This window comes from Penaeus monodon, chromosome 3 (assembly GCF_015228065.2).
Source record: "Penaeus monodon isolate SGIC_2016 chromosome 3, NSTDA_Pmon_1, whole genome shotgun sequence".
NCBI classification, from domain to species: Eukaryota; Metazoa; Arthropoda; class Malacostraca; order Decapoda; family Penaeidae; genus Penaeus; species Penaeus monodon.
In genome coordinates, this window is record NC_051388.1 from 35591590 (window position 1) to 35617657 (window position 26068).

Genomic DNA, 26068 nt, shown 5'->3' on the forward strand with positions numbered 1-26068 from the left:
CAGCTTGCGATTATGATGCAGTAGATTAGAAAGTGTTAGTTAGTTAATTAGTATTTCTACCTAATGTTAGGTGTCTGAAAGGCGGTACACAGACATTCCGAGATATAGTGCTCAAACGTTCGCTGTTTCTCGTTACACAGTCTACATCCTAGATTTATCTGCACTTCTTGCAATGTGTAGTTGACAGTACATTCTGTAACCATGTATTCTGCAATAACACGTCACATTGTCTGTTTGACTCGGATGCTAACCCATAGGAAGCTGCTATCTCGTATGATTGTAGTGCTTAAGGTACAGCTTTCAGCATTTGAGTGTTAATCAGATCAACTAGTTCCTTCTTATGAGAACTGTTTCAATATCTGTGAAAACCTAGCAAAAGGTATCACAGGATCTATGTCACAGTATGTTGTCGGCAATTTGTCTACGTTGTCGTTGCTTGCATATGCCTACAGGAGATGGTATCCATACAAATGAATGTTGAAGCGCTCTGTTGCTCAAAGTTATGTTACGCTTTAATGCATACTCGCAATTCCTCATCGCTCTTGAAAGAACTTAGGGTCGAAGAGACTTGTGAAAGTCACAGAAAAACACTCCCCCAGCGCCCCTAGACATTTAAGACTCCGTTGCGAGGAGTATGCCTGCAGCTCCGTTTGTGTAGTACTGGCCCAATTTTGCTACTTTCATATCAACTTGATGTAGTAAGCCATTTTGTATACAGCTGCAAGCACAACAGCTTTGTATCCATACTTACGGATTTTATCTATCACATCACGTTGTTTGCTAATAGGTATAATCCCATTTCATGTTAAAAGATTCAAGAAAAAATGATTCCTTCTATTCAGTAATGTAGCAAAAGTCCGGATATATGGTATTTTGGTAAATTTACGTTATTCAGTCTCCAATAAACTGGAGCACAGAAATTTTCGTTTTTTAGTATTGGAATTACATTGAAATTTGTACTTAATTGTTTTTACCTGCTGTTGTTTTTGTGAAAACAAGCTAAGGTGGGGGGTTGGGTAGAAATTCAAGGGACAACTCAGGTAGCTAACAACTTTTATTGTATTTGTCTGCAGGTAATGTCTTGCTGATCTAAACGCGCCTCTACAATCCAAAGAAACACAGTGCCGACTGACCAAATATATTTTACTGCATCTGTGGCAGCTTTACTTGAAGACTTCAAAGGCGCCCAACATAGACTTTGTTAAAGAGCATGTTATTTGCGTACTTCAAAGTGACCACTTGGAGCAAAGACAAGCACTGGGCTCCTCACAAGTGTGCAAACTAGGTCTGAGACCTTGAGAATCATGTTCAAGGAAAGATGCCTAACTTAAGTTTGGGTGCCTATGGTGTGGATAGAACCCCAAAATCATTTAGAGACTGCTATTTTCTGCCTTGTCATATGTAAAAAGAAAAAACAAAGCAAAATTTGCATCTACCCAAATATCCACTTTCAGCTATTCGACCAGTTGCCATTAGTGAAGGAATATACTGTGCCAATATTACTGAGCTTCCCAAAATGAGACACAGATGTCTGCTCACATGCTTCGAGTGATGAAGAAAAAAACAGACACTACCAAACTTTTAAGCCATTGATGTAGATTGTGACAAGACCAATTTGTTTACTCAGTCTGCTTGAATTATTGGTTACGAGATCTTTAATCTACAAAAAGAGTCTGCTGAAGTGTGATCGAAGACTCAAGAGAAAATAAATGTGAAAAATCCAGCACAATGTGTCTCATTTTATCAAACCGGGGGAAGAAGAAAAACGCGTAAGTACTCCATCAGATGGCAGCTTGTATATTGTACTGAAGTAGAAGGGCATTCTTATGGGACTTCCGGCATATGATTCAAGGGATGGAGCTTTTATTGACAGTTCCAAAAGAAGTTTGAAATGTGTTCTGTTACCACATGGAACTAAGATGGCTCTGTACAATAGGTCATTCTGTAAAAACTTTAAAGAAGAATATAACAAAGATTTGTTCGGTTTCGTTCTAGGAGTCTGCAATATCATTACAGGGGTGGTTAATTAGTGTCGATTTTGAAAAATGGTTAACTTCTTTTAAGGTCAGCAAGGAGGGTACACAAAAATACCCACTGTTTCTGTGTACTGGAAGTAGAGCTCGAGTGGATAGGAGAACATTGTCTTCCTCCCTTGCACATAAAACTTGTTTGATGAAGCAGCAGTTTCGTAAAAACTCTTGATCAATTGTGTGCAAAAAACTTTTCCTGGTCTAGTGACGGAGAAGAAAATAGGATGGATATTTGATAGGACCTCAAATAAGAAACTTAGAGAGATCAAAATTTTATCACATCAATGAATGAGACAAGAAGAAAGATTTGGAATTCATTTTTGCGTGCAGACTTTTAAGGAACAAGAAATCAAGACAAAAACTATGAAGGAGATTGTGAAGAGCTACTAATGAGCTGCGAGCCTCTGGACAATTTTCCGGAGAACCTGGGGAGTCTGTGAGAGAGGAAAACAAGTGGGATAGCGTTTGCATTCATGGATATTAAAAACAATGTAATTAGAACGGTATCAAGAGCCAGTTGTGATACACATTATTGATGGCAGATGTTGCTGGAGCTTGATGAGAGACAACCCGGAAGCTGTACACCAGAGATCAGCCCAGAAAAGCAAAGTTAAGAAATGCTATTTGCCATTGATCTGTGCACCATATACATGTAGTTATATTCTCCTATTTAATTCTGTCACTATATTTTATTTGCTCTACATGGCTTTGTCTCTTGGTTATTCCTTGATTAAAATAGCATAAAATGGCTTAGGTTACTAAAATCACGTGTTTTATCATGAAACATTCAATAGGGCTATGAGTAATTCAAAAAAAAAAAAAAAAAAATCTCGAAATCCTGATGTGATAGACAAAGAAAAGTTCATATTCGTAATCAGCAGCCCAAAATTAGAAGAATTTGATTTAAACACCTTTTTGCCAGAATATCGCTGTTGACAGTGTAAGGGATCACCATCCCTCGTGGGAATCTGTCACCAGCTTGTGCATGAGGACAATGACACAGCATAGGGCTTAAGAACTTCCTCCCTGTGCATCCCAAGATTCAAAAGATTGTGAAGTGGATCTTCTCACATCCCCTAAACAAGAACCCTGCGTAATCTGTTCGAAAGATACATTCTAATCCAGGCCCAATTCTACCCCGGATGCCCAAGCTTACTAATTTTCTAGGATAATTCTCTGTGTGCAATGTCCAAAATCTGACTTAAGGTCAGAAAAACAGTGGCTTCCTTGATTAGAGTGTGAAACAGTATCTGCAAAGCAAATGTCTGTGTGCTATGTACCACAGAAATCCGTACCGTTCCTTTGAGATAATGTACTTGTAACCTGTACCTGAGCTGTTCAAAATTTACCCATTCTAGAACTTTGGCGTAACACATGAGGTTAATGGAATGAAAATGGTCGTTATTTATCAGCATTTGATTTCGGTATAGGGATGATTTAGACTGCAGTCCAGGAGACAGGCAGAATCCTGGGACAAACTTAATAGTGGTCACAGACCACTTAGGTTGTCTTGGAGCGTTGTGAGTTGTATGGAAGAGATCTTCTTGGACAGACCATGGTGTTGTAGTATTGTGACCCACTTTCGTCATGTCATGGAAAATTTATCAGACACTCGTGATCGTGACTGTGTATCGTTATACCAATTATAACTATTCCAATTTAAAGTTCCCCCTTAACGGAAGCCGTATTCCGCGGTGGAGAGCTTGATCGTCCCAAGGATTCTAGTGAGTCGGACCAGAGGGCTACCCATACTGGAGGGGTCACAGTGAGGGATGAGACCAAAATGGCTTATTGGTGGCGCCAAGGACCTATGAGAGGGAATGGTGCACCTACCCACCCGGTCATCTGAACTGGTCAAATACGGATAGGGTCAGCAGTCAATGATCAGTCGGTAGTGCATATGTCCGCGCGCACTGCCATCAGTACTATAATAGTGGCTGTGTATATTCATCATTACCCCTGTGGGACTGTGGAGATTGAGCCCAATATAGCTTATCCCCTCGTTGAACTCCATGGCTGGGTGTGGGGTGAGCGAAATGAGGAATTCTGATATGTAGGAGTATTACACAATTACAAAGATCTAGCTCTGTCCATGACGACCTATGCAATCTTCCCGACTATTTCCTCTGGAAATCACATGTCAATCTGTTAACCTTTCCAGCTTCCACAAGGGCAAGAATGGGAATTGTAATGGTTCCCGGGCTCCAAACAGGTAAGAAGGGGAAAAAGTCCTCTCAGTCCACTAAGGAAATTCACCGGTAAATATGAAAGTGTTACCATATAGTAAAGTACCTAGTAGTGAAGAACATTGTATGGTGTATCATCATGGATCTTGATATTTGTGAAGACATCGGAAAATAGTTCAGTATGTTCACATGATCCCGCATAACCCCACAGCGAGATGGTAGCATATAATTTAAGGTTTCGTCACTAGATGAGAGTGACCGTGCTGCGGGGCGATAGTGACAACTCCTTGGAGCTCAAAGTTTCATGTTCTCCTCACAAAATCCCTCAGTCATCTGTAAAGGGAAGGTCTTTTCCCGAGACTGATGAGGTTATCTGAGGAAAAACTGTTAGAGGAACTAGAGAATTTTAATGTAGTGGCAGTAAAATGTTTAAGAAGGAAAGTGATGGTTTGGAACAGTCACACCCGCTACCTTCTAACTTTTAACACGGGTAGTCCTTCCAGAATCAGTTAAGTCGGCATGGTACTACCTCAAGGTTAAATCCATAGTGCCCAATCCTATGCGGTGCTTTCACTGCCAAGGTCTGGGCACATGGAGCTACCCTTGCCATTTAATGAAAAGGGGACAACCAAGAGTATTGTTAAAAGTGTGGTACAACAGGTCATCAAGGAGAGGACAAAACTCGTCCAGTCCACTATGCTGCTACCATGCAATGAAAGCTTATGAAGCTTCTTCAAAAGCAATGTTAAAATAGTACAAAATGTGAAAAAGAAGTATTGGTAATAAGGAGCAAGGAGAAAGTTAGCTTTCCAGAGGCAAAAGCGATGTGCCCGTTTGCTGTTTGCACAGCCAGCGGAATACTGGCTCAGTTTTCTAGTCCATTCGCCTTCCCACCCACCCGTGCCCTCCGGTGCGTCTCACACCACACACTCTGCACTTCCTTTAAACCTAGTCCCCATTGTGAAAACTCCCTTTCCACCAGAAACGGAGTAGGAGCGAAGGGCTATGGGAGACCTCCTCTCCCAAAGTTAAAGTCTTGGAGCCCTCAGGTAGGCTCCCACCCACCACCACATCCACAGGGGCCCCGATGCTAGGCAGAATGCCCTGAAGCAAAGGATAACGGGACACCTTTTCCCAGCAAAGGGAATCCGGAGCCTGTTCAAAAAGATCCATCTCATTATAGTGTTTGGGTTTTGGAGGCCGGCAGCAGGGCTCCAGGGCTGAACATTCCCTCTGGTGAATTCCACCAGAAACGGAGTAGGTGTAGTAGGATGAAGGGTCTATTTGAGGAGGACTGCCAACCTCTCAAAGTAGGTCTTTGGAGCCATCACAAGTACGGCTCACAGCCTCAACAGGGAAAGCTCAGCTGCCCACATTCCACAGGGCCTTCGCTGCTAGCAGAACCCTGAAGCAAAGTCTCAGGTCTGTCTTTGCCCAGGCAAAGAAATCAGAGCCTGTCAAAAAGAAGCCTGTGGAAAGTGTTCCATGGTAACAACCCCTCAAAAGATTCTCCTAAGATCTGGAAGGGACCACCTAAGGGCTGCGGGGCAACCCTTAGGCCACAGGGTGCTGGCCAAACACCTTATTGAGAGGTAGTTTAAAGAAATGGAAAACCTTAATCAAATGGAAACGTGTCAGGAAATTTAGCAAAATGGGAAGCACGCCAACATCTGATAGCTTCATTGTAACCCAGTTTGTTTATGCTACAAGAGCTTATGACCAGAGAAAATCCTCCGATTCCCTGAGAGGGATTCCAAATCAAGCCCATTATGAGACCTTTGATAATGGACCTCATAGAGGGATAGCAGTGAGGTACGTCAGAATATTCCCTCTAGGCCATACCAATGAAGACAACCACTGCAGGTGAAGGATTGAGAATAGGCTTGACACGACCTTACATTGGTGGCATCTACCTCCTTCCTCCACATATAATCGCAATTTGGAAGAGTCTTACTTGGGGGCAGTGTGCCACATCATTTCTACTCTTGCAAAATTTTCAATGGTCAGCATCACATCTGCGGGAGGACACTTTGTGCAACCCGCAGGAAGGTCTTGGAGTCCTGGTTCTTAGAGTTAGCATGCAGTTTATTGAACAGTGACACGCCCACACATTTCAAATTCAACATATTCTCCAATATAGACTGGTAATTAGTTCACCTGATTCACAGAATGAATTTCACTTGGCGGTCATGCAAACTTTACATTGAAGCGACATCTTTCCAATACTTTTGTAGGAGGTGAACGGTATTCCCAGCCAGTGGAGTGCAGAGATGGCGACTTGAACATGCAGACTGGAATCTTTAGAATTGAATGATTCGCAGTGTGTTCAAGATGCTGCTAATCACCTTAACATAAGATTCAGTTTCAGCAGAAACATTCCATTCCAAAAAAGTAAGCAGGCAATACCGTCGACCGATCAGTACCATGGTGGGTTCTGATGAATGCCAACAAGCTAAGTGTAAGCAAAGCTGCAATAAGGCAGTTTAAAACGATTTTCCATTGCCACCAGTGATGTAACCTTGATCCATTACAAAAAGACCTGAGCACAAGCCAGGCGAATGCTAAAGGAGGCCAGCGGCATCATGGAGAGAGTCTGCTCCTCGATTACTCTGGGGACCCCCTTACATGGGTATGGGACAAGGTGTGTAATGATCGCTGGAAAGAAGCACATCATGTCACCACTGCTTCGAAGATAGATGCAAAATCATCATAGACAAAAAAGAGTTGCAATGATGCTGTAAATCGATGGCAGAGATCCTCCTTGGAGCATCTTACACTGGCCGATTCTTCCACTCTTTGGGATGAAACAGACACGACACCAGGTGTCGTTCTACAGTAGGATCTGCAGCAAAACTTACATCACAACTACCATTTCTTGCACAAGTATGGCATCTGCTTTGCAGCTCTGCTGTAAGACTGCCCGGGAAGTGACAATCTTCCATACCAAATATGAATCCAATTACCGGAGAGCTCCCAGAAGTTCCTGTTGGAACCTATTCACTAGGATCTCAGGGAGGTACAGTGCCATCCACATAGAAGAAGCTATAATCATCCTTGTCCCGAAACAGGGGAAAGGCGGCTTCCACAACCAGGAAATTACAGACAGAGTTTCTCTAAACAGCTGCCTCGCAAGCTGAGGGAGAAAATAGTAAACTTTCAGGTGACCATGCTTGCTAGAAAGGAAAACATGTGACCCAATACAATACTAGGTTTTAAGAGATTGAGAGCGACCACAGATGTAATTATAAGGATGGAAAACTTGCATACAGAATTCCTTTGTCAACAGCGACGCACATGTTAGCTGTCCTCTTTGACCTGAAAGGCTTACGATACAACTTGGAAGCAGGAATACTCTTGAAGCTGTAGACATGGTTAAGAGGACATACCTACTTCACACAAAGATTCCTGCTAACAGGAAGTTTAGAGTTCGGGTATAAAAACAGTTTCTTTTAACTGAAGATCAGCTGGCAGGGTCCCACAAGGGAGTTTCTTAAGTGTGAATAGTCTGTTGCCATTGCTAATCAATGGACATGTTAAGGTTGGTCCAATGTGCGGTCTCATGTAATCTGGTATGTGGATGACTACACTGGATGCCTCAGGAGGCAGTTTAAGGAGGTAAAAATATGGAGAATGCAGACTGCAATAAATCAGGTGCTTACATGGGCAACATATCATGGGTCAAATTTACCAAGCAAGACCATAGCTATACAATTCCAAAACGAGAAAAATCCATCCTTCCCTCTATCATAGGAGGCACAAAACCAACTTCAATTTGTCCAAGAAGTTGCAGTTACATGGGGCCTCCAATATCAAACAGTAAAAGTGAAGTATTAAAATTAAGTGCTAGTATTTGGCTGTGTGGTCTTTGTAAAATAATGGTCTTTGGGGTGCAGACCCGCAACAATGCTTATGCGCTTTACTGAAAGCTATTCATAGTAAGCTTTGATTAGGAGTGACGCTATATCTCACTCACTGTTCTCCGTGATGTGGAAACCGGTTCATAACTGAAGCTTCGCAGAATCGTACTGGTAGGGCTTTTCAGGTCTTCCAATGGCGAGCCATGGTTATGCTGAGTGGAGATAACCACCTCTTTCATTCACGGGATTCGTGAACATGATTTACTACACGGAGACTAAAAATGTGATTCGGGATCTCTACATCTAGATTGGTTTTTCAACCCCCTTGAGGGATAGCGACTATGGTAGGAGAAGGAGGAATGTGTGGAAGATCTTAATTTAAGTCTCACCAAGGTTCTGGCTGTGGAATTCCCCAATTCCCCACCTTGGACTAATCAAGTTGAAGCGAATTTGGTCAGGAATGGGAAAGGGAGGAGAGAGAACGAAGCAGAAGTCAGAGATAGATTCTTCAGCGTCATGTCTAAGTACAAGGATCAGAATGCAATATATCCAGATGGTTCGAACTTGAACATGGGGAGGCTTGCAGCAGTGCGCAGAAGGAGCACTGCATACGGCGCAGTCTTTCTCTGGCAGCCTAGAATCTCACTGAAGAGTTTACATGCGCCAGCCTTGTGATGCTCGTGTTCCTTCTCCCACACAACGACTTGAAACCAGATCAGGAGTTGTTCGCTATAAATGGAAGGAACATGGAGGCATACCTGCGACCAGATTAGAGATGACCTTGGCAGTTGGGTGACTAGCATCCATTTCCCAAACCGAAAAGTGGAAGTGCATAACAAGACTAAGTATATCTTGTGCACACAAGACGACTAGATGGCCGATCGAGCATGGCCTAAAAGTCAAGCACTTGTGAGGATGCCAAGAGCCTTACGATCGCACATGTAGGGGTAAGATGGTCAACGTTCCCAAAGAGTATGTACTTGTCTCCCGCATATACACTGGAAAATGTATGGGGAGAGGTTGTAACATAGAGGGTCTTATCATTTCCTTAGGCCGGACTAATATTTTCAATAAAAATTAATTATGCAAAGTTATGCAACAATTTTATCCACTTTAGAGATAAGATTTATGCTTTGATTTTATTTTTATTATGGTTTAAGCTATTTATTGATAGTTTTTACTATTTCTATTTAAACAAGGCTTTCGCGCCTAAGACCTAGCTGGACGCGGCAGATAATTTATATTAATCAAATCAATTTAAAGTGGTGGGCCCCTTTTTTTTTTTTCTGACATTTCCATGACAGTCCCTCTATTACATAATTAGCCTATGCCCCCGCACCCCCCGCCACGTGGAGTTTGCCTGTCTGCATCATATACGTCATAGATTTATTGTTCACAAAATGGCGGAAACTTGCCATTTTCATTGCAATGACTATCTCCAAATTTATAATGATTAGCTTTAAAAAATCTCCCTACATATTGTGCCGTGATTCTGAAAGTTGGGCTTTTTAATCAGTCAATGGGCCTGCATTCTTGTGTTCGTATAGGAGTGGTACCCTCTAATTCTAGGGGCAGTTTTTTATTTTAGTGGCTGATGTGAAGGGTTCTTATCAACAGATAACGTCAACATTATTGTTATGAATATAGTAAAGCAAGTCATTAATTCCACGGTTGACACCACGTATATTCCATGAAAGAAAAGCATTTGTTTTCTTGTCCCCCATCACACCCTATGATTGGTTGATTGGTCAAATTTGTGTTTGATGAAGCCCTTTAGTCTGCATATTTCTTGTATAGCATTACATAACTGTGTTGCGTCTTGTTTATTTACACTGAGTCTCCGTGCTTTCTACATATTGATATTATACATAAAATCCAAAACCTAATATCATTTTCTGAGTGATGTCCCACAGTTCATACGTTTCCTGTGCATCTTCGTCGCATCATTTTCACTGTCACTGCCGTCCCTGTTTTCAGATCCGTCGTGTGTAATAATAATATCGAGCCTCTTTCGTATTTTCAACATCACTAACATCATTAGGAAGCATGTCTTTTCCTGTCTACACTATCACTTTTTTTTTCCCCTATAATTCTTTTTTTAATTCAGCAAGCTCTTGCCCGATGCTTATTTTTTCGGCCATGTCCTTTTTTTTTTCACCTATGGTTTCTCCTGTGGCACTGTTCCCTGGGATGGGAAATCCCTTGCATTTTGTGGGAATTCCTGTGGTTGGTGACGTCCCCCTGCACTGGGGGGGGTGTGGCTAGGGTGCTCGTGGTGGTTTGTGGGGACTGTTACAGTACCAGGCCCCGCCCACAGCTTGCGCTCCGCACCTAATGCACCTCTTGACGATGGTGGAGTGTTTTCGTTGTCGTGCCCCTTCTCATTGTTTCTTGCAGAGCAGTCCTTTGTCTGGTGAGCCCCTGCACAGACAGCCACACGCCGTTTCTTTCTTGCAATATTCAGCTACGTGGCCGTAACCCTGACACTTGTAGCAGACCACAACCTCTAAGCACCACGGTCGAATGGAGCTCGGCTGTATGTATCTTCCAAAGAATTGGTACTCTTTAGGGGGCGGCTGTTCTCCGCTCAGTACAATGTTGTTCTATTAATGGCTGTCCGTCCTTGTAAATCCTCCAAGCTTTAAAAACACCCGGAAGATGCAGGCTTCCTCAGCGCAGCCTCCTTCGGAAACCTGGTAAACCCGTATTCCCCATATTTTTTTTCTTTTGGCTTTAGTCGTCCTTTAATCTGTAGAGAGATCCCTGCGAAAGTGCGTTTAAACCATCAAGGCACGTATTTTGTTGTTCCCGTCGTACATAACATAGACGGGATGCTCATCTCCCCTGCCCATTTCTACGGTCCTTCCTCTTGGGGGGGCGGCTGCGGGCTACCTCCCTCACCCCCGTTTTTTATCTAGGGTGATGTCCTCCAAAAGCCAGTCAAATGTACCTGCCCGGGGGGCGAGGGGTTCTGCTTTTGGGGTCTTTTCCCATTTGCTTTTTCTGTCGGCTGGTGTCTTTTTGTTGGTTTTCACTTTCTTCCTTTTCGTCTAACGGTTGGTACCCCCCCGTTTCTGCATCGGAGATGCACACGAATCCACCCCATTCTATCACAACCCAGGTGAGGGGTTTACCCCCGAAAAATCGCCAGAACACGGAGAATCTTGATGAACCCGCTTTGGTGTTACTAGGCTTACAACTGGGAAAGTGTCAATTTTATTTAGTCCTTTTTTCCCCCCTAGAAACTGCACAGCCGTGGGCAAGCTGTGGTCATTTGATGCAGGGTTTAACTAAATGATAAAATTTTCAATTTTAGCTATACATTATTTGATAAGTACTATTCAATTAAGGAAAGGGGGAAATTTCACAGTCGTTTTTTCTACTCATCGCCCCCGGCGTACATTTTGGGCGGGGAAAAGGGGCATTGTTACATTTGATTGAATCATTGATGACTTCAAATTTGGGATCAAAAAATATATCTTCTAAGACATCAAGGATATGAAATGGGTACATATTTTTTCTCCGTCCCTCATCTGGGTGGCTGAAAGGCTGTACACTGGCACTCTGAGATTAATGTACAAGTTTTTTCCTTATTTCTTCTTTACACAATTTCCCTTAGTTTTTTCGACTTAAAAACTATACTGACTCCCAATAAAAATCATGCACAACCTGATTCTTGCAGTCAAAAATATCCACACTGTCTTTTATATAAACCAAAGGTGAATAAAATTTTGCCTGAACCGGTCAGTGTTTTATGCTCGCTTTCAGGGCTTTAAAATAAATCAACTCTGTCAAGCCTTTTTGAAGGAAGCTTTAATGCTGTAAAAAATTGTAGAAAAGTACCCCCAAATCTAATCCCATTTTGGGCTTTACACCTATTTTTGCCGGGCGATCACATGATCATCCCTAGGGATTCCAACATGCGTGGAACCCAAAAAACGTTTCAGGGCCCCGTTCTTTTGCCGAAAACCTTTATCCTGATGTCTTTTGCGTATTAATGCACCTTTGTCTAAGTGTTCAGAACCTGGAGAGCATTCTGTGAATCCCAGAATATTCCCCCCGAGCATTGATTCAATAAAATTCAGCGGCATGTTTTCCCTGCCACTCAGTTTGCGTAGTGCTAGCCCGTCAGTACCCTCCTAAAATCCTGGTGCTGCAAATATTTGTTTTTATACAAAAAAATGCATCCTGCTCTGCTCCCGACTGAAAGGCCCTCATGTACATTCATATGCATTGGCAAGTTTAAAGATGCCCCTTTTAATTGAAAGTGCATACTGCTTAGTTAGCGGAGGAAACTGTCTTTTTGGGGCGTCTATAATGTACACAAAGGGTCCGACTTTTCCACGGTGGTACAGACCCCCATGTAGGTCTTGTTATGGTTATGTTCAGCTAGCTAATTTTACTTTACTTGTATCCATGGTTTGAGTATGAATCGGTGTTGTCACCCAAAAGTTAGCTCCTCTTTTCTGTGTTTTAGTTGTCTTTGAACTCTTCAATGGGGGGGTTTCAAATTGATTTGACACCAATGTAGTTTATTAAAATATTTTTTCCCTAAAAAAGGGGGTATTTTTAGTTCAGTTCTCATATTCAAAATTCTTGTTTTTTCTAGGGGACCAAAGAATGATCCTCCGGCTTCATTTTGTACATTTCAAAACTAATCAACTCTGATTCCCTTGAAAAACCTAGGTGAAATGCATGATAATCTAGACTGAAGTAAGTATGAAAAGAAAAAGAGTCTTGAATATTGACATTGATACCATGAATTTTCCCAAACAGGTGTTCTAAGTGGTTTCAGCCGCTCCCACACCTTTTTTTCAGGTTTCTGATAACTCTGCTCATGACACCCCCAAGGTTTTGTATTGAGGGCAGAGATCTAGTTCATCTCTTTATATAAAACCCTTTGGGCAGACGGTTGTTTTTGGGGTTTTAAGAGCCTTTTTTTTTTCGGTCGAATTATCAACCCACTCAATGCCCTTGCTGGAGTATACTAGAACCCCTTGCATTTTTTCCCTGGGATAGGATTTTATGCAAATTCTGGGGGCAACAAAATGGAGTCTTGCCCCAAGGGGTAAGGGCCCTATTAATCTTGCATTAAAATATAAAATAGCATGGGCCAAAGTCCCTCCCTGGGTGTGCCGATTCAATCTTTTGTATGAATCTAAATGCCCCTAAGAGAAGAGCCGACCGATTCGATAGATCATTTGATCCATTTAACAGTTTTCCTAAATCCCAAAAGTCTAGTGCTCAAAATTTTTCTCTGTTTTGCAATTAAAAGGCAAGATAAGATCAAAATACGGTTTCATGTCGGGGTTTGGTTTTTTAAAGTATTCTCAAACGTCTTACTTTTACGCCGGGGAAAAATCCATACAGTCTGGGGATAATTTTAGCTTTTATGCGATACAAAACCCTTTTTAAATATCATCCTCCAAGTACTTTGCACAGACGGGGGTAAAGGGAAATGGGCCTGTATTTGTCATATTAGGTTTGGTAGGGGAAATGTTAAAGCTTTTACCCAGGAGCTGGGGATGTTCTTGTGATAGATGGTTTATAAAATGCAAAAGGGGGGTTGCCTGGTACCTGAGCAATGTGGCAAGGGACGCTGTAAGTAATGCCATCTTCGCCGGGCCGGTTCCCTTTTCCCTTTGGGAAAAGTCGGAGAGGTAAATACAGCCAGGCTACTGCTATTTAAAGTTCCTATCTATTTTCGACTTGTCGAGTTGATTTTTTATCCCTTGGGGGAGTGATTTGCTGAAATTCCCGACCCATGCACTTGCCCCTTTTAGCCTGTCTTGTGGACTGGGGAACTGCGGTGTTGTGAAGCTTTACCTTCGCCTTTTAAATTTTTTTCTCCACTTCGCCACAAATTTGACTTTGGGACCTTCGAAATTTTTCCCCAGTTTTAAACTCAAACTGAGTTTTTTAATTCCCTAAATTTCCTTGTTGGCTTTAAAAAACTGCAGAAGATTTCTGTTTCTTACTATTTTTATAACAATTAATGCTCGGGCCCCTTTTATGTTTAGAATAGGGTCTTTGATCCACCCCGGTGTAGGGGAGGCCGGGGGCCTCTTTTCTTCGAGAGTTTTCGTGAACAGACCCATGTTTTTATAGGTCGGGAAAAATTTTGATGAAATCCTGGAGAATTTTTAAACAGTTGTTATTGCATAGGGTTATACCAGTCTGCCCCGTCCTTTAAAAGTGATGCCCCAAAGCCCGGGGATAATTATTTTGACCAAAGTGATTGGGGGCTGAGTCGCTGTCTGCAGTATGTCTGTAGAAAAGTACCAGTGAAGACAGACTTTACCAAACTAAATTTTTGCCAAAAATAATCTAATCTAACCAAAAGAGTCTCTGCTTCTTGTCTGTACTGTCATGTCTACTTTGTGAAATGCTTGAATTTTTCCCCATTACTATTAGCTGGTTGTATCCAAAGTGTGGATGCCTTTCATTGAAGTCGCCCATGCATAAAGTGCCTTGTTTGAAAACTGGGGGGGAAATACCAGAAATTTAGAGTATCTGGCATATCATTATAAGTGAAAAAACCCAAGGCAGTCCCCGGATTTTTAGATGATGAAATTTAACACAGTGTTTCTCGGTTTTTTAATTAAATTTTTTGGCAGTGTTACCTTTTACTATGTCAACAATCCATCATGGCTTAAATTTACATAGAATAATATCCTTTGGCGGTGCTATTTTTATCTTGCAGCGGGGCAAAAGGTTTTGCACGCATATAATCAATATTTTTTACATTAAATTCCAATCATTCAGCCCAGGCTTAAGCTAGCATTCCATGTATGAATTTGATGTGCGTTTATCCATATGTGAATAGTGTTTTAGTAGGCAACCCGTACTTCAGCTGTTAATCCTCTAATTTACGAATTATAGATTCACATAAGAACTATAACTTTTTGATTATGGATTTCTTACGATGGTAGTCGTGGCTGAAAATTACTTTTAACCATTTCAAACATTTGGTCTTGTTTTGTTTTCCCCTTTTTCAGCACAGTCCCTTCCGTTTTTTGTGTCAGATGCACCCGAGAGGGTGGTTCGTCCTGACTCGACGTCACAGGGATCCTGATTTTTTTTCGTGGCTGCTGTCAGCGCTGAACCCCACTCTGGGTTACACACTGACGGTTGGCATCGATTCTCCCGTTCGTTCTTTTTTCACAAAGGGACTAGTATCCGACAATGACTCATTCTATTTTTTTTTTCCCCTTTTCCCGCCTCAGCGTCGTTTTTTCATTAATTAAGTTTTGTTTTGAGCTTTTTGAGCTTTCATTTCCTTTTGAAGTTCAAGCCATTTCGTCGCCTTTGGGCGCTGGCGTGACGTCCCTTCTGTCACATGGTTTTTTGCGGGGGGTTCCCCCCCATCTGCGGTCATCCCCGCCCGAGGGTGAGGGATGGTTGCCTCGGTGTCGCCTGGGGAGGGGGGGGGGGGGCTGATCTTCAATTTGGGAAAAACTCTGCGGCTGGTGACGTCAACAGGGCAGGTCGGGGGCTACCCCCGGGACGGTCATCGTTCCCCGGGACGCTGGTCGCGGGGTTTTTGGGAGGGTCCGCTGGTCACTCGCGGTCGGGGCCACAGGGGGTGGAGAGGGAGGGGACGGGCGGGAAAGGGCCCTGCACCCCCAATGCCAGGGAGTCACACCTTCCCCACACCTGAAGCATGATGGGACAAAAAACGGTGCTCTGCAGTACTCTCTCCTGCAAAAACTGCGGGGCCTCCCTTTGGGATATTTGGTCCCACATCTGCACAGCGTGCCTTGCCCCTTTCAATACTTACTCTTCCCATGCGTTATAGCAGTCCAGGGGATGCCCCCCCCAGGCCGCACGTGGTGCGGGGATGTATTGTCCAAGAAGTGGATGTCTGGGAGGTGGTTCTCTCCTTTTTCCCTATTATGCGGATGCGGTTTATGGTTGCCCATCCTTGTGCACTCTTTGGCCTTTTGAAATCTGTCGAATGCTACGTGTTTTTTTGATCAATCCTTGTTTTTTTTCCAAGGTATTCGTCATATTTTTTTCGTTTTTTTTTTGGTTGATCACTGTTTTTAAGGGGATACCTCCCAACTGATCCCCTTAATAAAGGGCGCAATGTATTTCTCTGCGAGCGGGGACATACACATACGGTGGGAGAGAGTGTCCCCGCACAAGGTCGAGGGGGGACCCCCCAAGGCCGGAGGTTGTTGCCGAGGTCCCGCCATTTCATTTTTTCGGGTTTTTGTTGTGCCTTAAAGGGGAAACGAGGCGGACATAATTCTTCTTTGGTGTCTGGGGTCTTACCCGGATTTGTGGCTTTTTTTTTTTTTAGCTTTCGACTTCACTAATGTGAAGCCGTCCTTCTTCCCTTAGCTCGCCCCCAGGGGGTCGGGATCACCTTTAGCGCATGCCCGTTTTCTGGCAAAGGATTCGTGGGTATCCCTGAACTACAGGCTGAAACGCATTCTTCCCGCGGGGGGAGTTGGACAGTTATCCACCGATCCCCCCCCTCTTTTACTTGTTTTCACCCCATCGTGGGGGTGACCGGGCCCCCTTTTCCCGCCCGTCACCCGCCTCGTGATAGGTGAATAACGCTCGGGACAACGGGGCACTCAAATATAACGGTTCCACAGCGTACTTGGCACTCGGTAAGGAATTATTTCAATTCCCCTTTCAAGCATAATATTATCCATCACTACTGTCATGTCACTGATTTCGTTATAAAGCACCAAAAGTTCATGAACTCCTTTTACAACTTTCTCGTATTGAATACGCAAAAGGTTTTGTGTGTAGGGACGAGGCACCACACACCTCTCCGTATGAAATCAGGTTTATGAAAATGTCAAATACTTAAATGAAGTTTTCAAACCCGTAGAATTTATGTTCTGGCGGGGCAGTTTTTTATATTGTTCTACTTCCATGAACATGCCAGGCTGCCGAGGGAGAAACCCAAAAAGTACACTTTTCGAAATTGCTTTATAACCATCCAGTCCACACAAAACCCGGATGAAAAAAATAACAATAATACTGATAATGATGAAACACTGATAATGATGATAGTAAAATTAATAACAATAAAGATGTAACATAATAAAAATGATTCAATAAAAATGATAAGAAAAAATGATAAGTAATAATAATGATGGTAAGGTAACAAAATAATAATATAAATTTTAAAAAATAAAACTGATATAAAATATAAAGTTAAAATGATGAGGTTATTAAACAATATAATGTAAGAAAACAATAAAAATGATATGATAATATAATAATGACATGATAAAAAAACAATAAGAATAATGATTGTACTTTACTACTACTTCTATCTATATTGCCAAAATTGCAAAAAAAATTAAAATAATAAAATAATAACAACAAAATGTTGATGATGATAAAAAGAAATAAAATAAAAAAAATATGATAAAATAATATGATAAAATAATGATATGAAATAATACGCTATTTACATAATACTAGGTAATAAAACCCTAGATAGGGTAGTGGGTGATCTATCTGGATGTGATGGTGGGTTGGGAACCATCAAAAAATGATTGCCTAAACCTACTCCCCTGGGGAGGTCACTGCTTGCCGCCCCAGTATAAAACTTTACCTACTGGGTCCACGGGACGGGGAAATGCAAGATGGTGATTGGCGCAGGATGCCCAGCTTCTGACTGTGGGGTGAATGTATCCTGCCTCTTAAGTGAGAGTGGGAGTGGGTGTAACGTCGCCCGTCCACGGATAAACAAGGGGCGCCCCCCTAGGCGAACTAAGTCAACCTTCCTTTATAAAAAATCCGCCGGTTACTAGGAGGGGGCATTCCCACCCCGGGCCCTGCGGTTCGGCCATCTTGTACTATCACTCAAAAAAAAACAAACTTAAGGGAAAAAGGAGAGTATAATGAGGTAAGTACTGCTTTTGCCTAAAAGGAGCCTGCTGCAAATTTGAGAATATTTCTGTTAGTGTTCATTTGCCCCAACTTTAATCACCCCTTTGGGCGCGGTTGACCCGGTGTTTGATTTTAAATTTGCAATCTAAAAAGATTAAAAATAATAGTAATAAATAAAAATAAAATAAAAAAACAATAATAATAAAAAACAACACCCAAAAACATTAAAAATAATAATAGTATAAAAATGTAATAAAAGTAATAAAAATAAAATAAAAAAAAATAAGAAATAATGACAAAGTAAAAAAAAAAAAACAAAACAACAATTAAAACAAAAAATAAAAATGATAAATCAATGATAACGATGTATGTGATTAAAATGATAAAGATGATAATGAATGATAATAATAATGAAAAAAAAATAAAATTTTGAAATTATAATATCATAAAAATAAAAATGACAAAAAAAATAAAATTTAAAATAATAATGATAAAGAAAACAAAAAAAAAAATATAAAAACAATTAAATAAATTTTGCAAGATTATAACAAAAAATGACACAAATAAACCCTTAGAAAAAATGATAAAAAATTTTTAAAAATAAAAAATGACAAAAAAAATTTTGATGATGATATGTGATGATTTAATAAAAAGCAATGATAAAAATAATATGATAATAATATAATAAAATATAATAATTAAGTTTAAAAAATAGTATAATTAAAAATATAATAAAAAAATATAGTATTATAATAAAAATAATAAAAATAATAAAATAATAATAATAATAATAAAAAATAATAAATAATAATGATATAATATGAAATAATAATAATAAAAATAATATTAACTTGTACTAACAACAAAAACACCACACCCACACAATAGAAACACACCCCGTGTGTGTGTGTGTGTGTGTTATATATATATATATATTATATAATATATAATATATATATTATTATATATAATATATATATATATTATGTACAGTATGTATTTTATATATATATAAAATATATATTATATATTATTAAAATTATATATTATATAATTTTATATTTTATATAATATACAACCTGTATAAATAATATTATACACACCACTATGTTATAATATATTGTTTAATTTTATATATATATATTTTAAATATATTATTAAAAAAAATATATATATTATATATTATATATTTAATATTATATATATATAATTTTATTATATATTATATATTTATTTTTATATTTTATATATATATATATATATATATTATAAATATAATAATATAATATATATGGTGTGTAATATATATATCTATGTATATAATATTTATATTATATAATATGTAAATGTATATATATATGGTGTGTGTTGTGTTGATATATTATATATATAGGATAATATATAATTATAATATATATATATATATATAATATTTTTAAATATATATATTATTTATTACCTATATATATATTATATATACTTAATATCTCTATAAAATATATATATATATATATATATATATAATATATATTTAAATATATATATTTAATATATAAAAAATATATATATATAATAAAATATATATATATATTATATATAAAATATATATAATATATAAATATATATATAATATATATTAATATATATAAAATATATATATATAATATATATATATATATATATATTCTCTATTATAAACACACACACACACACGTGTGTGTGTATCTATGTGTGTGTGTGTGTGTGTGTTGTGTGTGTATGTACATAGTTAATACTGTTATTATTATTATTATTATTATCATTATTATTATCATTATTATTATTTTTATTATTATTATTATTATTATTATTATTATTATTATTATTAATTTTATTAATACTATTATTATTATATTATCATTATCATTATTATTGTTATCATTTGTGTCATTATTATTGTTATAATCATTGCCATAATTATCTTAATTGTTATTATTATTTTTATTTTGCTATAATCATTAAACATTATTATATAATTATTATTATTTTTGTCATTATATTGTTATGATCATTATAAATTATCATATTTTTATTTTTTTTGTCATTATTATTCATCACTTTCATCATTATCACTTTAATCATCATCACATCGTTATCATTGATATTATCATTATTATTTTGATTTATTTGTTGTTTTGTTTATTTTTTTTTTCATTGTCATTATTTCTTTATTTTATTATTATTTTATTTTATACATTATTTCATTATTTTCTATTATTATTATTAATGTTTTTTGTTGTTGTTATTTTATTTTTGTTTTTTTTTATTATTATTTATTATTCTATTATTCTTTTATCTCTTTAGTCTCTAATTAAAATCAACACCGGTCACTACCAGCGACCAAGGTGATTGAGTTTAGGCAAATAGAACACTAACAGAAATTTTTCACACTTTTGCAGCCTTTCCCTTTAGTTCAAAAGCAGTACATTACCTCATTATACTCTTCCTTTGTCCATTTAAGTCTTGTTTTCTTTTGATGTAGTACAAGATGGCCGAACCCAGGGCGGGTGGAACTGCCCCTCCTAGTAACCTGGCGGATTTTTTTATAATGGAAATTAGACTTGTTCTGCCCTAGGGATGCCCCTTGTTGATCCGTGTGACGGGCGAGCTTCATCACCCACTTCTACTCTCACTTAAGAGGCAGGATACTTTTCGCCCCCCAAATCAAAAGCTGGACATCCTGCGCCAAAACACCCTCTGGCATTTCCACGTCCCCGTGGGCCCCATGTGGGTACAAACTTTATACGGGGGGGGCTAAGCAGTGATCCCTCCCCCGGGTAGTTGTTTAGGCAATCATTGTTGTGGTTCCAAACCCCCCATCACTCCACGATAATCACCCCTACCGATCTGGGTTTTATTTACCCTTTTTATTAAATCCGTATTATTTTCATTATCATTATTTTTTCACATTATTATTATCATTATTATTTTTTTATCATTATCGTTTTTTTCATCATCATTCTTGTTTTTTTTTATTATTGTTATTATTTAATTTTTTTTTGTCAAAATTGTCAATATGATGAAGTAGTATAAAAGTACAATCATTATTTTCTTTTTTGTTTTTTTATCATGATCTTTTATCATTATCATATCTTATTTTGTTTTTCTTATCATTTTATTTTTATAATCAACCTCACATTTTTAACTTTTTTTTAATCTTTATTGTTTAATTATCATTATTCTATTGTTACCTTTACCCATTATTATTATCATTTCATTTTATCATTTCATTATTTTTGTAATCATTATTATTTTGTTTCATCATTATTGTTATTAAATTACTTCATCATTATCTGTTACTCATTATCATTTATTGTTATTTTTTTCATCCGGGGAAATTTGTAGTGGGACTGGATGGTTATAAAGAAAGTTTTCGAAAAGTTACTTATTGGTTTCTCCCTGGGACCGGGCATGATCTCAGGGAAAGTAAACAATATCAAAACGTCCCGCCAAACAAAAATTTCTACGAGGCTTAAAAACTTCATTTAAGTACTTGACATTTTCATACCACCTGACTTCATACGGAGGGGTTCGTGGGGTGCCCTCGCCCCTTACACCGAACCTCTTGCGTCATTACTATACGAAAAAGTTGTACAGGATTATAAACTTTTGGGTGCTTATATACCCCAAGTCAGTGACTGAAAGTGTGTGAAAATGTTATGCTTGTAAGGGAAATTTGAAAAATTCCCTACCGAGTGCCAAGTACTGCTTGGAAACCGTTATATTTTGAGTCCCCCGTTGTCCCGGCGCTAATTTCACCTATCCGGGCGGTGAGCCGGGGGGAAAAAGGCCTGCGGTCCCCCCCCAGGGGGGTAAAAACTGAAACATGAGGGGGGGACTCGGTGGATAACTGCCCAAACTCCCCCGGGGCTGAAAAATGCGCTTCAGCCTTTTTTTCAGGGGATAGTCCTACTGAACCCTTGCCTGCAACGGCATGCGCAAAAGGGGGCCCGACCCGGTGGGCGCGCGAAGGAAGAAGTGCGGCTTCACTTATAAAGTCAAAGCTAAGAAAAAAAAAAAGCCACAAATACCGGAAAGACCCACTGACCCAAAAGAAAATTAGTCCGCCCGCTTCCCTTTAAAGGCAAAACGAAATCCGAAAAAATGAATGGCTGGGGCCCCTCGGAAACAACCTTTCCGGCCTTGGGGTCCCCCCTCGACCTTGTGCGGGACACTCTCCCCTACCGTAGTTTGTCGCTCGCTCGCAGCAGAAATACATTGACGACCTTATTAAGGATCAGTTGGGGGTATCCCTTTAAAACTATGTGATCAACCAAAAAAAGGGAAAAAAAATGACAAATCCGTGCATACTACAACAAGGTCTCGATTTTAAAAACACGTTGCATTCGACAGAGTTCCAAGGCCAAGAGTGCCAAGGATGGGAAACCACTAAACCGCTCCGCAAATATGGAAAGGAGAAAACCACCTCCCAGTACTCCACTTTTTTGGGGACAATACATGCCCCCAGCCCGTGCGCCGGGAGGGCATCCCCTGTGATCTGCTAAAACTCATGGAAGTAGCTAGTATTGCAAGGGCAAGGCACGCTGTCGCATGTGGTGACCAACATACTCCCAAAGGATGCCCCGCTTTTGCAGGGAGAGTACTGCAGTCACCGTCTTTGTCCCTCATGCTTCAGGTGTGGGATGCAGGTTGACTGCCTGGCTTGGGGGGTGCACGGCCTTCCCTTCCTTCCCCTCCCTCTCCACCCCCTGTGGACCGACCGCGAGTGCCAGCGCGACCCCCCAACCCAACCCGCGACCAGCGTCCCGGGGGAAAGGACTCCGTGCCGGGTAGCGCCGACCGTGCCCTTGTGACGCCCAGCCGCAAGATTTCCCTGAATTGAAGATCACGCCCCCCCCCCTCCCTCCCCAGGCGACAGCCGGGGCAAACCTCCCTCCCCCTAGGCAGGGATGACCCATGACTGGGGGGGGAACCCCCCGCAAAACCATGTGACAGAAGTGACGTCACGCCAGCTGCCCAAGCGACGTAAATGTGTTTGAACTTCAAAAGGAAAATGAAACCCAAAAAGCCAAAAACAAAAATTAATTAATGAAAAAAACAAAGCGGGGCGGGAAAATAAAAAAAAATAGAAGTGCTGTCATTGTCGTGAACTACGTCCCCTTGGTGATAAAAAAACGAACGAGGAAATCGATCCCAGACCGTCGTGCTGATAACCAGATGGGCGTTCGGCTGACAGCAGCCACGAAAAAAAAATCGGGATCCCTGTGACGTCGAGTCCGTGACGCAACCACCTCTCGTGCATCTGACCAAAAAGGGAAGGGACTGTGCTGAAAGGGAAAAAAAACTAAACCAAATGTTTGAAAGGGTTAAAAAGTAATTTTCGTCCCGACTCCATTGTAATGAATCCTAATCAAAAAGTTATATGTTTTTTATGTGAATCAAAATTCAAATTTTAAGGGATATAAAACAGAAGTACGGGTTGCCTACAAAAACACTATTCCATAGGGAAAAAAACGCCTATAAAATTCATATCTGGAATCGTACTTTAAAGCCTGGCTAATGCTGGAATTTTACCCCGTAAAAAATAATATTATATTATATGCGGCAAAACCCTTTTTGCTGCCGCTGCTAATGAAAATGCACCTCCTTAAGGGATATTTTTCTATGTGAATACCCGACTGGTTGTTGACATATGTAAAGGTACCTGCCACAAAATAATTTAAAAAAACCAGAACACTGATGTTAAATTTCTCATCTAAAATCCAGACTGCCTCGGGGTTTTTTTCACTGTATAATGTAATGCCGATACTCTAAATTTTCTGGCTATTTTCTCTCCCCAGTTTTCAAAACCAAGGCACGTTAGCATGGGGATTTAAATGCGGCATCCACATTTTGGATAACCGCGTAATAGAAATGGGAAAAATTCAAGCATTTCATAAATATAATACTGACGTCCCATGAACAGAAGCAAGACTCTTTGGTTAATTAATTAGTTTTGGGGAAAAAATTTATTCATGGTAATGTCTTACTTCACTGTACTTTGCTACAGACTATACTGCAGACAGCGACTCAGCCCCTAATCCCTTGGCTCAAATAATTTCCCCCCGGGGCTTGGACACACTTTAGGCCGGGTCTATGACGGGTAAAACCACCTATGCAATAAAAACTGTTAAAAAAATTCCTCAGGTTTCATCAAATTTGTCACTGACTACTAAAACATGGTCTGTTCACAAAAACTCTCGAAGAAAAAGGGGCCCAGGCCCCCCATACACCGGGGTGGATCAATGACCCTATTCAAAACATAACGGGTCCGGGGCATGCTAATTGTTAAAAAGATAGTAAAAAACGACAATCTTCTGCATTTTTTAAAAGCCAAAAAGGGAAAATTCGGGGAATTAAAAACTCAGTTTCGTAGAAAAACACGGGAACATTTCTGAAAGGTAAAATAGTCAAACTTCTGTGGCTGACTGTGGAAAAAAATTAATGGGCTGACAGGTAAGCTCCACACACCGAGTTCCACATCCAAAAGACAGGCTAATAGCTGCAAAGGGATGGGTCGGAATTCTCAGCTAAACCACTCCCACAAGGATAAAGATCAAATCGACAAAATCGAAATAGATGGAACTTTAATAACAGTAGCCTGTCTGCATTTTCCTCTCCGACTTTGCCAAAGGTAAGGCAACCGGCCCTGGCGAAGTGCATTACTTTTCACGTCCTTCGCCCATCTCAGGTACCAGGGAACCCCACTTTTGCACTTGTAAAACTCAGTCTATCACAAAAAATCATCCCGCTCCTGGGCTAAAAGCTTAATCATTCCCATCCCAAAACCCAATACTACAAAAACAGGCCCATTTCCTTGCCTCCTGTCTGTGCAAAATATTGAGAGGATGAATTGACGGCTTTTGTATCGCATAATGCTAAATTTTCCCCCCGCTTATGGATTTCTCCCAGGGCGTAACATAAAACACTTTTTTTTAGAAACTTACAAAAACAACCAGACTGCAAACCGTATTTCTTGATCTTATCTCTGCCTTTGTATTGCAAACAAGAAATAAATTTTTGGCAGCTGCTCTTTTGGTATTCAGGGAAAAATGTTACATGGATTCAATGTATCTTCGAATCGGGCGGCTCAGGTTCTCTTTAGGGGGATTGAGTATTCATACAAAAATATTTGAACTCGGCACCCTCAGGGGGTGTACTTAGGCCTATGCTATTTGATATCTTTTAAACATAGATTCTAGGGCCCTATCCACTTGAGGGCAATGACTCCATTTTTGCTATCCGATGATATTTCATAAAAACCTCATCCAGGAAGATGCAAAGGGGTTCTAGATATACTCCAGCAAGGGGTATTGAGTGTGGCTTGATAAACTCGACCGAAAAAACCAAAGGGTCTTAACCCAAAAACAATCCGTCTGCCCCGGTTTTATATAAATGGTTTAAATGATCTCTGCCATCAATACAATACCTTGGGGTGATTGTCAATGTGCGAGTTCATCAAAACCTGAAGAAAGGGTTGGGGGCGGCTGAAACCACTTAGAAACCTGTTGGCAAAATTCTGGTATCAAAGTCAATTTGCAAGCTCTTTTACTTGCATCTTACTTTTAGTCATAGATTATCATGCATTGCCCTAGTTTGTTCAGGGAAACAGATTTTATTTAGAACGACAAAATGAAGCCTGAGGTCATTCTTGTTTTCCCCCAGAACAACAGAATTGTGAATATGAGAATGAACTAAAATTACCCTCGTTTAGGAAGAATTTATACATAAAAGCTACATTTGGTGTCCAAAACATTTTGGAACCCCCCCTTGTACAGAGTTCCAAAACAAAAAAACACAGAAAAAAGGGGCAACTTTTGGGTGACAACCCGGGGGGGTTCATACTCAAAACCATGGGTACAATAATATGTAAAAATTGCTCAGCTGAACATACCCCTACTAAGACCACATGGGCGTTCTGTACCCCCGTGGAAAATGCGGACCTTAGTGTCATTATACGACTGCCCCCAAAAGACAGTGTTCCTCCTGCTATATTCAAAGCATTGCAAATTTTAAAAAGAGCTCTTGAAACTCTGTCCAAACAATTTAATCTACACTGACGGGTCCCCTTTCAGTCTGGACGAGCAGGTGCACT